Source organism: Chinchilla lanigera, unplaced genomic scaffold (assembly GCF_000276665.1).
Source record: "Chinchilla lanigera isolate Chin_1 unplaced genomic scaffold, ChiLan1.0 scaffold00346, whole genome shotgun sequence".
In the NCBI taxonomy this organism is placed as follows: Eukaryota; Metazoa; Chordata; class Mammalia; order Rodentia; family Chinchillidae; genus Chinchilla; species Chinchilla lanigera.
The window spans coordinates 12,165-26,808 of record NW_004955747.1 but is presented as its reverse complement, the minus strand read 5'-3'; the positions used below and the strand labels follow the sequence as shown (position 1 = coordinate 26,808).

The 14,644-nt window shown below is 42.5% G+C and overlaps 1 pseudogene; it reads left to right on the top strand.

Annotated features, from left to right (window-relative positions):
• The first annotated feature begins 12,393 nt into the window (after window positions 1–12,393).
• Window positions 12,394–13,426, top strand: LOC102028707 (annotated as a pseudogene).
• The last annotated feature ends 1,218 nt before the right edge of the window (window positions 13,427–14,644 follow it).

Below are 14,644 nucleotides of genomic sequence, written 5' to 3'. Positions count from 1 at the left end.
GGGAAGCAGTTTCTCTTAGTTCATTGGAAAGAAAGTTTTATGCTATTGTCTGTTTCTTCTTTGTAAGAGAGAATCTTTTGTCTTTGTCTTATACTCTGAGTAACTACTTTGAAGATAATGATACACAGTGTATTAAGTATTAGTCTCATTATTTGGTTGTGAAATTTTGTTTCATGTTTTCATTAAAAAAGAAAAAGAACCTACAAGCCCCACCCAGCATTAGACAGACCCCGGGAGGCGCGAGGGCTTCTAGCTGCACTCCAGCTTCCTGTCCCCTCCTCAGTCCTGTTAAGGTGTCCCCAACCCTGTCAGCAGACGGAGGAGGATGACTAAAGTTGCCGAGGACTTTGATGGCTTTGTGTAGCTCTGGAGCACTTCACTCCTCTCTGCTTCTCTCGCCTTTGTAGTTCTTCTGCCCATCTCACCTGTTGCATCCAGGTGAAATCAGACTCCAGGACCCATCAAGAGTGACCAGCAAAGAGCAGAGAAGGTGTGAGAGGGCAGGGCAGGGTTGACTTCTATTGGCCACTTACTATGGGCCAGGCACTCACTATTCTGCACATAAAATGGCCTTAATTCTCACAAAGCCACAGGAAGGGTGGTGCTGCACTGTCCAGATAGAAACTGAAGCTCAGAAAGATCACTTCTCTTAGTCGCATAGCTAGGAGTGGCATAGCGGGGATTAAAAGCCAGTCTAATTCTAAACCTATGTTCTTGAGTAAGGGCAATCTGGAAGAAGAAGAAAAAGCAGCTAACCTTATTGAGCTCTTACCAGGGGTTAGACATTTCTCGCAGGACCTTAGAGGTGTTGCTGTCATTAATGTGCGGGGGTTTGGCATCATAGAGGGCTTGGGGCGGCCTTCCTGTCTCAGCAGTGGTCCTGTTCCAGGTCTGTGTGATTCGGTCCAGCTACCCATGTGGGCGGGGCCGGGGCCCTGCTTGCTTTATCCTAGAAGAGGTTTAGGGTCTAATAAAAGATTGATTGTCCACATCTGATCCGTTAGACCCGACCGTTGGCTTGTGAATGATCCCACTGTCCCCTAAGAGGCCTTTTTCAGGCTTCACTCAATAAATATTTGTGGAATGAATGAATTAGCACCTTGTGCGGAGTGGTCTGCTGGCCTGGAGAAATATGAGGCAGTTCAGGGGCAGCTGGGCCCTGTCCTCAAAAACTGCGGTGCCAGGCCAGGCTGTTACACCCCTGGGGCAAGGGTTTGACCTGTGGCCCTGTGGGCTTCTGGAATTCCGTGGTTAAAAAGTTTGCTGCCACCTGTTTTATGAAGAGTTTTTAAGCCAATAGCACGTGAAGAGAATTTGCCTTTTTCCCCCCAACTAACCTGAAAAGTGACTGGCTATTAATGAGACTTTTACTGTCTCAAAAATAAGATGGTACTGATTGCCTTAGGGCTTCGTGCTTCTCTGTGGAAGAGCCCCCAGTGGGAAGAAGACAGGACATGTTGCTGGGAATTGGGATAGGGATTAGTTGGCCCCAGGAAGCTTGAAAACTGTTTTAGGGACTTAGGGTCAGGTTTTGATCTGATCTGATGATATGTGGATCTCAGTTTAAATATATAAAGATATTTTTCCCCCAAAATATTTGAGTAAAACTGGTGCTGTGGCAAATTGTTTTATATTCCTGGGGCCTGGGGATACTCGAAGGGAGAAGCAGGGCAGAGGTTTGGGTATGGGGGTCACAGTACTCTTTCCATTTTCCATTCTCTGCTGCACAGGAACAGACCTTAACTTGTGGGAGAAATGATCCCTTGCCCCATTTTCCAGAATAAAGAATTTTTTAAAAATAAAAATATTCTTTATTGCTTGCTTTCTTATTACCAAAACTATCTTCATTACAGAAAAAAAAAATACAGATTGCTGCTAACAACAATAATTGAATTAATACATCTCTACTCAGAAGTAACTAATGCAGAACTCAGGATATACTTTTGATATCTTTTTTTCTGCATATATGTGTAAATTGAAAATGAATACATTCCTTAGTACTGATTGAATTCTTTTTTTTTTTGGTTTTTCTCCGGTACCGGGAACCGAACTCACGACCTTGCGCTTGCCAGGCAGGCGCTTTTGCCGCTGAGCTAAATCCCCAGCCCCAGTACTGATTGAATTCTCATCAAAGCTAAGAGCCATCTCATATTGTTTTTGAAAGAATAGAGAAAATAAATTATGGGTGATTAAAAATAGTATAACAGTTAATCCTGTATGTGAGCCACAAAGTTTCCCCCACCCTGTTATCCCCCTGTGTCATTTAGTCTTCAGCAGAGAAATGTGTCAAGCTGCAAGGCTGCTGCTGAAGCTGTAGGGTCCAGCTGAGTATTAGTCAGTACTGAGTATTAGTATTAGCTGTAGGGTCCAGCTGAGCTCCTTGCTACAAGTCTGAAAAGTAACAGAATAAACTGTACTTCAGTGGCGCTGATATGCAAAATGTGAGCAGAAAATTCAAAAGCTTCTTTTAGAAGTGAGGAGAGGGGCCTAAACAAGGTCTTTGTTCTAGTGCTGCATTTCGTTACCTGTGTGACCTTGGACAACACAGGTAACTTCTCTGAGCTGATTTTGCTCACCTAGATTTGAGATTAGGACCCGTGTGTTAATTAGAGTTCCATTTCTATGGCAAAATACCTGAGATAATCAGCTTATAAGGAGGAACAGTGCATTTTGGCGCATGGTTTCAGTAGCTGACTGACCAGTTGACTCTTATTTTGGGGCCTATGGAGACATGGCATATGTGGTAGAGCAAACTGCTCACCTCTTGGCAACCAATAGACAGAGAAAGAGACAGGAAGTGGCCAAGGTCCCAGGGTCCCATCAAGAGCACCCCCCTAAAGACCTAACTTCCCGTCACTAAGCCCCACCTCCTAAAGGTTCCACCACTCCCACTAGCACACAAGCCTTCAAAAAATAAGCCTTTGGGATATTTTAGATCCAAACAATAACATTACTCTACTTCCCCTACTAGCATCACCATGAGGACCAAGTGTCAGGTGGTATTGCTTGTTCCTTGAATTGCACAAAAGTCTGTGCTACTTAAACAATGTTTAAACTTAGATAGTTCAGGGGCTGGGGATTTAGCTGAGTGGCACAGTGCCTGCCTGGCAAGCGCAAGGTGGTGAGTTCGGTTCCTGGTACTGGTAAAAAAACAAACAAACAAAAAAATAAATAAATAAACTTAGACAGTTAAAAAGCTTTGTCAGACTTTATGAAATGCTGTAATCAAACTCTGACTTAATGGTAATGGGACTAAATTGTGATATAAATTTTCTATTAGAACTTTACCCTAAGTTTTCTTCACAGAATCTAGGATTCCTTGGTGGCTAGTAGCTTACTAGGCTTTATCATAGTCCTGATCAGAGGAGGGCAGAAGATAGTTCCATTTTCTAGGATAAAAGCAAGGTTGCCATTCAGGGGAGCTATTTGTTTGCACAGGGAGTTCCTGAAAGTTGTCTCTAGTTACCTTAAGCAAGGCAGAGGCATGCTAGGAAGAAGCAGTAAGAGCACCTGGAAGGGGGATGTGCCCCTTAGGGCCATGGTGAGTGCCACCAGCCTGTTCCTCGAGGGGGCTCACAGGCACACACCCTGCTCCTGGGTGCTTGGGAGCCAATGGACGCTGCAGTTGGAGGCAAGTGGCTTGGCTTCTACCCCTGCATCTGCCAAAGACAATTTATAATCACTGAGTTTAGTCACATCCTCCTTTTGAGCGTTGGTTTTGTTAACTATAAAGTTAGGGAGTTTGATTACCTGAGGTTCCTTCCAGTTTTAAAAATCTGTTATTTTCCATTTCTGTCTGTTCATGTAGAAGTCTAATAGAGAATTACCACATCCAGATGATCTAGGTGTTGGAAAATGTTCCTACTTTTTGTTGTTTGGAGCTTTTGGTAACTGGTTCAAAAAAAAATTTTTTTTTTTTTTTTGAGACAGGGTTGCACTATGCAGTTCAGGCTGGCCTTAAACTCACTATGTAGCCCACACTGGCCTCAAACTCATGGTGATCCGTGTGCTTCAGCCTCCCAACTGCTGGGATTATAGGCATGTGCCACCATGTCTGGCTGGCACTCATGATTTTCTAAGTGTCTCCCCACTCTACTGCCCTCCATAGATCATTGAGAGGGGAGCTGTTTCCACTCATTTCTGTGCTGCTATTAATCTGGCACCTCCACCTAGAATGATTTGAGGCTTTGTGAGATATTCCAGCAACCTGGAACAGTGGTGGCGAACCTGTGGCACGTGTGCCCCAGTGAGCTCTTTGTATCACTGAAAGCTCTAAAAAGTTCTCCATCATTGGGCTCGAATGTTGTGAGGAAAGAATAGTTCAGCGTGTTTCGGAGAGCTGGGTATACAGAAATGTAATGAAAATAGGTTTTTATGCTGATAAAGCCATCTGTCACTAATTGCCTCTTAAGTCTCTGAAAACAGTATTTTCACTTTCTGTCCCTATGCCATTTTGCTCTGTGCTGCTTTTGCAGAATGCAGAAGAGGCACATGACTCCCTCTTGAGTTTCTTACTTCTGAAGTGGCGAGGAAGAGGCTGCAGAAGACAGGAAACAGAATGTGGCTGTAGTTAGAATAGGAACGAGATGAAAAGATCAGATTGAACCCCTAAGGGCTTGGACTGTGTTTGTATTGCCTGGCATAGTTGCTGGCACTCAGTGGGGGATCAGTAAAGTATTTTAAATTAAACAATAAATGAACAGGTGGAAGAACGACTCCTTCTCCTGAAATGAAGTCTTTGCTGAAATGTAGTGCAGTGTGCCTTTGATAGTTGCAGCAACTTCTTTATGTACTTCTAATCTACAGAAACTTTTCCCTATACGTTATCTCTGACATTGGTGACTGAGATAAAAGAAAGCCTAAATGAAGGCATTTCCTAATGTCATACTTTGCATTCTGAGTTGGAAGAAGAAAGGCATTATTTGACTTCTGGGTGAACAGGCATTTCTTTTTTCCCTTGCAGAAGCATTGTTTTACTGTAAGTCTTGACAGAACTTCATGCCATCATCTGCTAATCAGACAGATATGCTTTGTGCCACCATTACTCATGGCCACAGGCGCCTGGGCTTTCCTGCCTCTGGGTGAGTGAGTCACTTGGTTAAAACACAGGGCTGTGAGGCTGAGGGCCTGGGCTCGGTTGCAGCCCACACTAAGATCTGTACCGTGACCATCTCTGTCCCCTCTGCCAGCGATCTGGACTGGGAGGAAAACAGCTGTGACACGTTAGAATATTCAGAGCAGATTCTTTACCACTGTTGGTTTTAGATTAGTCATTTAGTTTTAGAAACAAAGGGTCTGGATTTTCAGTTTGACTCTGTCTAGAATATATTCTAGGATTGTTTCAGTTTTACCATTTTGGGACATGTTCAGGGGAGGCAAGTTGGACCTTTGCTGTCCCCGTATCTGCACTGTTATCATAGCCTATAATCGACTCGATGTCTCTATAAAACTGAGTGATCATACCTGCCTCAGGAGGTTGTTGAGAGCATTGAATGAGGTCATATCTTTAATGAAAACCAGTGAAACAGATACTGTAGCTGAGTGGTTGGCCAAGGATGCATCAGCCAAAACCTCACCACTTCATATATGTCTGAAGCCAATTCTGAATTTAACTACAGTTTCTGTGTGACATGTTCAAGGCAACTTACGAATAATTGAAACTAAGAAGAGGAACAGAGATTTGGATCCAGATAGTCTGACTCTAGACCCTATGCTTTGGATCATTAAAATATAATCTAATGTATTTGTAGCCTATCTGTACCTTAGGAGCATTCTGCTTTATTATTCATGAAATCAGAAAGCTCCCAACCTGAGTTCTAGATGCAGAAGCAAAATTTATAGCCTGACCAGTGTTTTTACCACATAGGACAATACTTTAAAATGGGCTTGTTGGTGGTGCATGCCTGTAATCCCAGCACTCGGGAGGCTGAGCCAGGAGGATCGTTTTGAGTTCGAGGCCAGCCTGAACTGCATCCCTGCCTCAAAAAGTCAAAAAAAAAAAAAAAAAGAGAAATATTTGGGGATGACCTGAGACTACAAAGTGATGAGTTAGCAACTGTATTTAAGAATCAGTTCTGCCTTGGAATATAGTAACTAAGGTGCTATGCTTAGAAAGTTAAGTACTGGTTCTATTTATATTAGGTAATTCACATCACTTATGTCCTCTACTTAGAAGAACAAAAATGGTATCCTTTTCTGCATTCCTTTTGGAAATGCTGCAAAGGATAATAATAAACAAAATATTATCTCTTGGCCTCATAGTGTGTATCAGGCCTTTGCTCATCTAATTGGCAGGACAGAGCTCTGAAGCAGATGATAACTGTCCGTTTTACTGAAGAAGAAATGGATGCAGAAGTTAAGTGCCTCTAGGTAATAGAGTTAGTATGTGACAAAACAAATATTTGAACTCAAGTTGCTTACTTTGACTCAAAAGCATGTGCTCTCTCTACTGTGCTGACTTTCTGGGGCAGCCTTTAAAACAAAGATACAGTATGCTCATGCTTATTGAATCCTGTGAGACATTGTTTGGCATGAGTCTTGTCATAGATCATAATATTTGAAACTGAGAGTGTTTCAGAAAACCTGAGTGTATTTCTGCTACCTAGTGATGTAATGATGGATTTGACAGACTATTCCAGGAAAAAAATCAGGTTCTCCCAGCAAACCATGGCCTTAGGAGTCAGCTGCTTGTTCCTGCAGTTAAAGAGCAGCGCAGCTGTGGAGTAGCATGCCAGAAATGTGACTCTGGAGAACTGGAAGCCATCTTTCATTTGTGCTTTATTTCTGGAAAATCCTAGCTGCATTTTATTTGGGGGCATCACAATTTGATAAATGAGCAGAAATTTGCTGAAGAACTTGAGTGAAAATGAAGGAGATCTTCATTCCATACATTTTAGGTATGTGGTGTTTGGAATATTTGTATGTCCATAATGAGGTATGTTGGCACAGGACCCAAGTCTAAACAATGAAATTCATTTATGTTTTCTATAGAAAAGCTTGAAGGTAATTTTACACAATATTTTTAGTGTGTTTGTGTTTTGACTGTAACCCATCACAGGAGGTCTGAGGTGGAATTTTCCACTTGTGTCTTGGTTACTTTTCTCTCATTGCTGGGACAAAATACCTGACGCCCAAAATTAAGGAAGGAAAGGTTTATTTCACTTACAGTTTGTGGAGGTTTTAGTCCATACTTGGCAGATTACAAGGCAGAGTGGCACATGGCAGAGGGCTACAGCTCATGGTAGCAGAACACAGCAAAAGCAACAAGCACTAAAAGGGAGGAATGGCCCCAAGCAGCCTCTTCCTCTCCCTTATATATGCAAACTATCCTCCCCAGGGCGGGTGTAGCTCTCACACCCATAATCAATCAAACTCTAGAAGCCTGCCCCATGACCACATGAGGCTTTGTGGGGACACACAGACACAAACCATAACAACTTATAATATCAGTCAGTGCTCAAAGAGATTTCTAATATGGAGCACATTAGATTCTTATTTTCAAAGTAGGGATGCTTAGCCTATAATGAGCATGCTCGAGTCCTTTTCAAATAGCACGTACCATGTTTCTACACATATAAACACTGTGTTCTTCCTGGAATCTTAAAGGTACTTTGCCATCTCATGGATAACAGTGGGTAGTTTTGAGGTACAAGCATAGGTGGAAGGTCAGAAGCTGAAATTATGAAGCTCGGTGGCTAACAAAGTGGCAGAAAGAGAGCTTAGGAAAGGTGTTTCTAGCCAATGTTCATGACCAAGTGTGAATCTGGAAGCCCATGTTTCCTACGGAACAATTTTATAGTGGAATAAACTTGGCTTTGCAGTTCAGTAGAGCTCCATTTAAATCTTAGGCCCACTTACTAGCTGTGTAGTTGAGCACATAACTTAAATGGTCTGAGTCTCAGTTTCCTGTTATGAAAATATTATTGTATTATCTTACATTGTGGCTCCAGGAAATAAAGAATATATTAAATTCGCCAACATTGTGCATTGCAGAGTCACTGTTCAAAAAACGTTAGTTCCCTTCTCTTCTTTTTCATTCTTTCTGCCTCTTCTTCTCTTGGCTTCCTGTCTTCGCTCTTGAGGGTAACACTGGTAAAGTAATGGTATAGATAACGTAATATGGTGAATGTTCTAATGGAAGTACACACAGCTTGTCATGAGCTCGTAGAGAGAGTGACTGCCTAGAAGAGTTTGAAGGTGAAAAAATGAGCTACCCATGAATGAGAGGCAGTTTGCTAGGTTGGGAAGGGTGTAAGCGGGAGAGGACAGGTTGAGAGACATTTTACATTGAAAGATGTGGAGAGAGAAAGGGCATGGGAACAGGGAGGACTAGGGAGTGGGCATGGAGGGCAGGTATGGATGAAAGACGGGGTGTAAAGTGGTGAGCTCCTGACCCAAGGTGAAGTCAGGCACAAGTTATCCTTTATATTAGAGGCTGCAAGAAACTAATGGAAGTTTCTCAATATTATGAGTGAAATAGCTAAATTTCTCTTTAGGATAGTAACATTGCCCAAAGCATGAGAGATAAATTTGGGGCTAATTAGTACACTTGTTTGAATTTGTGGGTACAAATGAAATACCACATTTTAAAACTTTGTTGGTGAACGTTAATGTAGTTGAAGAGATGGTCTTGGTATTTAAGATTTCTACAAAAAGATATATAATTTGTTGGAAAATGGTGACTCCATATACCAGTTTGTGAGCTGGATCACATTGGAGCCAAATTATTTTTTAAAAGATGAATATATCCCAACTTTGGGCTAAACATATTTACCATTTTATTTTATTTTTTTTCTAGTACTGGGAATCGAACTCATGACCTTGTGCTTGCCAGGCAGGCACTGTGCCGCTGAGCTAAATCCTCAGCCCATATCTACCATTTTAAATAAAGGATCCAGGTGTGTTTTCAGCAAAATGATTGAGTCTTGAACCAAAAAAAAAAAAAAAAAAAATTGTTGCAGGCCCTTTTCTATGTTTCCAGAACTTAGTTGAAGATTCTAGGAATAGTTTACACTCAGTACATGTTGAATTTGGTTAGTGCTTTGTAGAATTTATCAAGCTTAGGGAGCGCTATTATGGTTAGCAGTTTCTGAGTTTTCTGGGAGGTGGAGCAGGGAGGACTGGGCTACAAAATCTGTCATCTGTGTGAAATTTTAAGAATCTAGGTAGCTCTTCTCCCCACGCAGTTAGGATCTGCCACAAGAAGGTGCAAGTATGTGTTTGCTAGGTCTGTGTTTGTTTGTTGGAGTGTTGTCTGTCCCTCTCAGACCACAGGGAAAACCTGACATGTATCTGGAATTCCCTGGGGAAAGCCACTGGGGAGATTGGTCTTGGTTACTAGAGGTAACCTAAATGTAAAGATAATCACTTGCTTACCCGCATGAACTAATAAGTGGCCAGGAGCCAAGGGTGTGGAGGAAATGTGGCTCCACCTGTGACATTCTGCCATTGACAGCTGTGACCCTGCCATGAAGCTGAGCACAGGTGTTTGCTTGGTGTAGGAGGAAGTGAGGAATGGGTGGATGTGTTTATTTTTTCCCTTCTCTAGAAGACTTTCCTCAACATTATCCTGAGCAATCAGGAACTGAAAGGAAATCTTGAGCTGATGGTCAGTGGACAGGGAGCATGGTGTACATTTTAAATCTTTGGAGGCATCTCACGTTGGGCTTTTGGAATATGAAACTTTAGAACCTGACCTCCTTCTTCTACCAAGGCCCATATTCTTCTCACTGTGGTTCTTGAGCTAGGGTTGGTGCTCTGATAGATTCTGGTTTGGTCTCTTTCCTTTAAGACTGAAGCACCAAGAGCGAGGAACTGTGTGTGGGAATGGTCAGGTCCTTGAGGGTGTATTTGCAATTTCAGGGAGGTTGGTACATTTAGGTGCAGTGACAAAGTGCATGGGCTTAGTGTAGCAGCCAAGTGTGGCCTGACTGGTCTTCGCTGAAATTTGTTGGTATTCTTTTTAAACTATTAAACAATGAACATCGATTGATAAACCAGGCAGTGTGAATGTTGGCCTTGGAGATGAGTTCATTAATTCAACAGATGCTGAGTGATTACTATTTTAATATGTGCCAAAAGCTGTGTGAGTGAAGAGCCCAGTGGGGAAGACAAATATCTATCCTTGCCATGTGGCATGGTGTTAATGGATGTGAGAACAGGGCTGCGGTAGTGAAAGAGAAGGGAGAGTGAGTACCTGGAAGAGGTGACGCAAGAGACTTGGGCGAGTTGGAATCAGGACGTCAAGAAAGGTAGGAAATAATGTGTTGGGGGGTGGTTTCATGTTCAGGCAAGGCTGGCAGGACTGATGCCAGAGAGGTAGGAGTGGGAAATTGATCTTGGAGAACATGGACATTTCTTTAAAGAGATAAGACTTTTTATGGACTTTTACTCTCCTTTATCAAGTTTTTGCTTAACCTATCACTTTCACATTCTGCTGCCCTTAAAGCTATGGCTGTATGGTTATCACAGCAGGTTTTCTTTTCCTTCTCTAATTGGTTTAGTGTTCTCTCTATAGTCTCAGCCTCTCTCTTGGTTTCTCTCTGTCTCTGTCCATCTGTCTCTCTGTCTCTGTCCATCTGTCTCTCTGTCTGTCTCTCTCTGTCTCTGTATTTTTTGAGATGAGGTCTTGCAATGTAGTTTGTAGTTCAGGCTGGCCTTGGACTCATCATGTAGCCCAGGCTGGCCTCAAACTCACAGTGATCCTCAGTCTCCCAAGTGCTAAGATTACAGGAGCGTGCTGCCAGGCCTGCCCTGGCCTGTTCTTCTCTTATGGCCATCATCACATGCCACTGTGTGTTATCAATCTTTATGTCCTCATCTCGTCTCTTCTGTTAGCCCAAAAGCTCTTAGAAGAAAGGGAGTTAGGGAGCTTAGTTCCTTAATGCCCAGATCCTAGAAGGCTGACACAGTAAAAGTGTGTTGAATGAAAATATTGTGAAGTACTGAGTTATGTTGGCTGTATGAATTCAGTGATCAATGGGAAGTTGTTAATTAGATATTAGGGTTTTTGTTCTGATGTGAGCAAAAAAAGAATTAATGTGGCCAGTCTGAAAGTGCTCATCTTTAGGAAGACCTTTCGCAAGTGTGGCCTTTGGCTGGTTTATGGAAATTTGGATTTCAAGAGGATTTATACTAATGCAAATAATAAGAGTAGCACACTGCACTTCAGCTATTGGTGTAAACAGTGTGGTTTATGCTGAATACCTGCTTTTTTCCTAAGAGTCTTGGGTATATGCCAGGCAGGGGGAATGTATAGGACCAGCGCCCCCCCCCCAATAAAAAACTCTGTGCACTAAATCACTAATGAAATAATGTGGCTGATAACATTTCACACATTTTATCAAGGCGTATTGTGTATCCTGTGTGACTCCACTGGGAGAGGGTCCTTTGTTATGGTTTTTATCTAGCTACTTCCCCCAAAAGCCCCTGAACTCAAGTACTCATAGGTGGGCTTTTGAGGGGTGATTGAGTCATAGCATGATACTTACCAGGGATTAGTCTACTGGTAAGTTTATAGCTAAATGTGGTTTTAGAGATGAAGCCTGGTTAAGGAAGTGGGGATGTGGCCTGGAAGGGTCTATCTCCCTCCTGCTCTGTTGATTCTCTCTGCCTCTTGCTGCCATACCATATGCTCATTCTACTGTGCTATACGCCTCTGCCATGCTGCTCTGCCTTGGAGCCAGACAACTATGGACTGAAACCTCTACATACTGTGAGCCAAAGTAAACCTTTTTTCTGAGTTGTGGTGTTGGGTATTGTGTTCATTGATGAGAAAGTGAAACAGATTTTGGTACGAGAGAAGTGAGATTGTTGCTATGACACTACCTGGCCATGTGGTTTAGAAGCCTTTGGAACTGACTTGTGGGAGGAGTTTAGAAAGGTATGGAGATGCTGGCTAGAGAAGCAGCCCTAGCATGTTGTAAGCTGAGCTTGATGGGAAATTCAGAGCTCAAAAGACCAGAATGATGATTAAAAAACAGAAAGAAAAGACCAGGCCCAGGAGATTTTAGTTAGGGACAAGGACTCCATTTGTAGTTGGACTCCCGGCCAAGTGTGTTATGCTGTAGCAGAAAATTTGTCTATATTTTGCTCCTGTCATTAGACATTGAGGAGACTGAGATTAAGAACAGTGAACTAATTAATTTGGCAAAGGAAATTTCAAGGTTGTCTAATGTTGAAGCTGTAGCATGTTGTAGACTTTCAGAACTAGCTTTATCTTGAGAATCAAGACCAAAAGCCATACCTGAATGATTTAAAAAGTTTTGAGCTTGGCCAGAAAGGAAGCTTTGCTAAAGTTGAGGCCTGTAAAGATGGAGCAGAGTAGAGTTTGATTGCTAAAAAGATTATCATTAAAAAGAAACCAAGTACTTTGGAACAGGATAATAGAAAAAATGGCTTAAGGGCAGCGCGTCAGCGGCCCCGCGGCCACACAGGAAAGTTTGGTAAACAGCCGGCGAGCGGGGTTCGCGGCCTCACCTAGTCCCACTCACCGCTGCGACCTGCGGCGGCGGGCGCGTCCGGCGGAGAGGCCGCCGCCAGGTGTACACCAGAGGAACATGGCTCAAGAAACGAATCACAGCCAAATGCCTATGCTTTGTTCCACTGGCTGCGGATTTTATGGAAACCCTCGTACAAATGGCATGTGTTCGGTTTGCTACAAAGAACATCTTCAACGACAGAATAGTAGTAGTGGTAGAATAAGTCCACCTGCGGCTTCTGTCGGCAGTCTATCTGAAGCGTTACCGGCCCAGTGCACGGACGGCAGTGTCCCAGAGCCTCCGTCAGTGCTGGCCTCTACATCTTCATGCGTGCAGCCAAGCTCTGTATCAAATCAGCCACTGTTACCCGAATCTGTAGCATCATCCCAGGTGGACAGTACGTCTGTGGACAAAGCAGCACCTGAAACCGAAGATCTGCAAGCTTCAGTGTCAGACACAGCACAGCAGCCATCTGAAGAGCAAAGCAAGTCCCTTGAAAAACCAAAACAGAAAAAGAACCGCTGTCTCATGTGCAGAAAGAAAGTGGGGCTCACGGGGTTTGAATGCCGCTGTGGAAATGTTTACTATGGTGTACACCGTTACTCAGATGTGCATAATTGCTCTTACAATTACAAAGCTGATGCTGCTGAGAAAATCAGAACAGAAAATCCAGTAGTTGTTGGTGAAAAAATACAGAAGATTTGAACTCCTGCTGGAATACAAAATCCTTTGACCATCTGCAAACTAAAAATTGACTTGAGGTTTTTTTCCTAGTCACTGGGAATGTAGAGCAATGTATCTTGCATAGACCTTTTAATCATGCATGTCATCAGAAGAATAGATTTTTTGTTTTGTTTTGAAAATGACTCTGAACATTTATTTCCATTGCAGTTTTGTGGCTAAAAGACTTAAACTTTACAAGTATTATCCTTTTAAGATCATTTTAATTTTAGTTGAGTGCAGAGGGCTTTTATAACGTGGAGAAATTTTGGAGGGCTGTGATTTTTCCAGTATTAAACATGCATGCGTTAATCTTGCAGTTTATTTTCTCATTGTGTATGTATATATAGCTTTTCTCTGCAGCACGATTTCTCTTCTGATGATGCCCTTTCAGGCACGACTAGTTACCAGTAACTGAATGTATCCTAATCATTATGGCTGCTTCTGTTTTTTCATTAACAAAGGTTATACATAAGTTAGCATATAGTTTCTTTGCACCCACTATTTATGTCTGAATCATCTGTCACAGGAGAGTATGTGTTGATCAGATTCTAAGTTTTTGTTTTTGTTTTTTTTGTTGTTGTTTTCTTTTCTTTTCTTGAGCAAGGGAAGAAAGTGCTGTGTGCATTTCACTGCTGACTGCAGGTTTCTTTCAGATCCTGTTCACTGGTCTGTGTACAATATGAAGAATGGTCTGAAGTAATTGTGCTGTATTTATGTTTATCTACCAGTCTTTGATTAAATAAAAAGGAAAGCCAGGCTAAAAAAAAAAAAAAAAAGAATAAAAAAGAAAAAATGGCTTAAGGACATGTGAGGTATGACCAAAGCCCTTCCTTTTTAAGGCTTAACATTGCAAAAGTAAAAGACTTTGCTTTGAGAAGAGAGTACCAGGGCTCTCTATTGGAGAAGGGCAGCCTAGTGAATTGATTCACTATCTTCAGCTATCCAAGCAGTCAGAGGTCTCTGCAACTACCAGCAAGATGCAAAAGGGCTCAGCTACTGCTCAAGCTATGGCAAACCTTGGTGTCATCCACATGGTGCTGGTTTTATGGGCGTACAAAATGCAAGAGTTGTGGGGTTAGAAAGTCTTCCATCCAGAGTTCAGAAGAAGGCCTTGGGGCGGGGGGCAGGCATTGTGCTTCTGAGAAGGCAGTGTGTGAAGCTGAAAGTGCAATGGAGACCCTAGAATGTGGATCATCTGAGGAAAACTGCAAGTAGTGAACAAAGCCTGCCCAAGAGAGAAGCCACAAGGGATATAATCACTGGCAGTGCCATAGGAGCAGAGCTGGCCATATCCTTTGGAGTTTACTTCTCACCACATTTTGTCCCAAATGCTGGACATAGAGCTATAGGACTTAATGTTTGCCCTCCTGTGTTTCATTATTTCTTTGGTCTCCTTCCTTTTTAACCCTCTATTTTTCCCTTTTGTAATGAGAATGTTTACT